The sequence below is a fragment of the Oratosquilla oratoria genome, chromosome 9 (genome assembly GCF_046742065.1).
Source record: "Oratosquilla oratoria isolate Oo_2021 chromosome 9, ASM4674206v1, whole genome shotgun sequence".
Taxonomy (NCBI): Eukaryota; Metazoa; Arthropoda; class Malacostraca; order Stomatopoda; family Squillidae; genus Oratosquilla; species Oratosquilla oratoria.
This window is the reverse complement of record NC_134785.1, coordinates 70,104,083-70,106,504: the sequence shown is the minus strand read 5'-3', so window position 1 is coordinate 70,106,504 and position 2,422 is coordinate 70,104,083. Positions and strand designations below refer to the sequence as shown.

At 38.3% G+C, this 2,422-nt stretch overlaps 1 long non-coding RNA gene across 1 annotated transcript in view; it reads right to left on the bottom strand.

Moving 5' to 3' along the window:
* Nucleotides 1–515: 515 nt before the first annotated feature.
* LOC143028551 (uncharacterized) overlaps nt 516–2,422 on the bottom strand; it is an 8,029-nt gene continuing 6,122 nt past the window's right edge. The window contains exon 3 of the long non-coding RNA XR_012966738.1: nt 516–1,010. This is a non-coding gene — a long non-coding RNA (uncharacterized LOC143028551). The remainder of the gene's footprint in view (nt 1,011–2,422) is intronic.

Sequence of the window (2,422 nt, the reverse complement as noted above, 5' to 3'; positions counted from 1 at the left end):
TCCCCGAAACGGTGGCGGCTTTCATTGTTTATACTGTATATGCATGTTTATACTGTATATGTATGTACGTGTATATATATATACAGTATATATATATATATATATATATATATATATATATATATATATATATATATGTGTGTGTGTGTGTGTGTGGGTGTGGGTGCGTGTGTGTACATATGCGTATGCATGTATATGTGTATGTATGTATGCATGTATGTGCGTATGTATGTATATATTTTATTTCATTTGTTAATTTATCATCATTTGTTTATCATTATTTATATTCTAATTTTTTTATAATTTATATGTGTGTATTTATTATTTGCCCTTGCCTATTTATTTAATTAATTAACTTATTTATTTGTTTATTCATTTATCTTCGCATCCGACCTAGTTATGGAACAAAAGGTCTCCTGTCAGTATGCTCTTCCTTTGCAATACTATGTAGATGTTTAGTTCTATCTAAATTTAAGCTAATGGTGTTTGGGAGAGACAAAGTCTGACCGGTCTCTTTTCTTTAATGTTCCAGTGTTCTCTCTGGTTTATACATACAATGCAACCTCCGAAGTAGCATCGGAGGGGGCGGTTGCCAGATTTTACATACATATATACAAAGGTTGTCATATATACATTGGGGCAAATATAAGAAATGTTCGTCGTGTCGGACTGAGCGACGATGCGGTCTCTTTTGTCCGACGCAGGTGTCAGGGCGTTTTCCCCGAAACGGTGGCGGCTTTCATTGTCCTGAACTGATGGTTCTTGGCGTTGACTGGAAAATCTGGTCCTCGGGAGGATACGAGACAACAGAGAAAATTCCTGAACTCTTGAACTGGAGACGTTGGAGTACTTCTCGCTCCATATGTGTGTGTGCGCGCGTGTGCACGCTGGACATCGAGGGGTTTGATAACACCTTTGTAATGTATGTATATATTTACGGTAGATGTGCAATAGTTTTCTTGAATTTCACTAATTGAAAACCCGCAGCCCCACAGCAACACTCAACAGTCCTATCAGAAGAGGAGGAGGAGAAACAGTTGTTGGTTATCAGCTCTCCTTACGTAAAAATGCGGATATAATAAAGGTTGAAGGAGGGATATTGGTCTTTATCCAAAGATCGAATAACAGCCCCTCGAGGTTGCACCTTCAGGTAGAGTTGAGGGTGATGGTGGGATCTAAAGACATGGGCGTCCCATACTACGACGAAATGAATAATTTAGATTTAATACATTTGGACTTTGACATTTTTTTTTTATCCCGCACCAAAGACTAAACCAGCTTGGTATGGAATAAAATGTAACTTGTCTAGCTAGATTGGAAACTGATTAGCAAACCGTAAATAGTGAATTGTGAATTATATAACTTCTAGCTAGAAATATGGTACGAGAGAAGTTCCTGAGTTACTTCTGTTTATGGAATACATCAACGACAGTGACTGTGGACTTAAGTGTACTGTCTCCAGAATTTCAATTATTACTAACCTATGTAGGATAGCAAATGATCATTCGATTCCATTGGATATTTAGATAAACTAGAGCAATGGTCTCAAAAATTGCTAATGAAATGCAACCCAAGTTAGTGTAAAGTTATGCATATGTGTAAATAATACTAAGTACTACAAGTGTTTTGGAAGGCAACGAAATAATCAATGCTAGTGAAATGAATTTGGTGTTATTTTCAGCAACGACTTCAAATCATCTAAACGTTGTGTTTGTTTTAAAAAAGAAAATGGGATTCTGGGATTAGTAGCGCCATCATTTGATTCTAAAAATCCAGCTATCATCAACCACTTATAGATTTCTAGTCAGTCCACACTTATGTTTTACCGTTCCCGTATGGTCTCAAAATTGCATTGATGAATTGGAAAAAAAAAAAGTCAGAACTTCTAAACCCTCTTAGTGGAAGTAATCATACTGTTTCCATGCGGAAGTTGTTTGCACACAAAAAGGACATGGCGTTTCAGATAATATATTTTTGCCTAGTCCTGGGGATGGAAGTAGGTCGTCGTCCTCAATCGCCCGTGGATGCGTCACATGGACAGATTGCACTGTCATTCAGTAATTTCCAAAACTTCTGGATCTCGGTCTTGGTCAAAGAGACTTGGAGTTCATAGGCTTCGGCCCTTCTACCCAGTGACCTGAAGGCGATAACCAAGATCTCAAGTGACTGCAAGAAGTACAGCATCATCGACAAAAGCAAGATCAATGATCTTAGTGTTGCCGGTAGATATTCCGCAAAGACAGTGATCGACGACTCTGTCCAATACCCAGACCATATGGACGTTGAAATGTGTTGAGGCGAGCACGCATCCTTCTATCACTCCTGAATCATCAGGAAAGAAAACGGACACTCCTCCCCAACACTTCAGAAGTCTCTTCCAGAGTATAGTCCAGGCATAAGGTCAATAATATAATCATTGCAG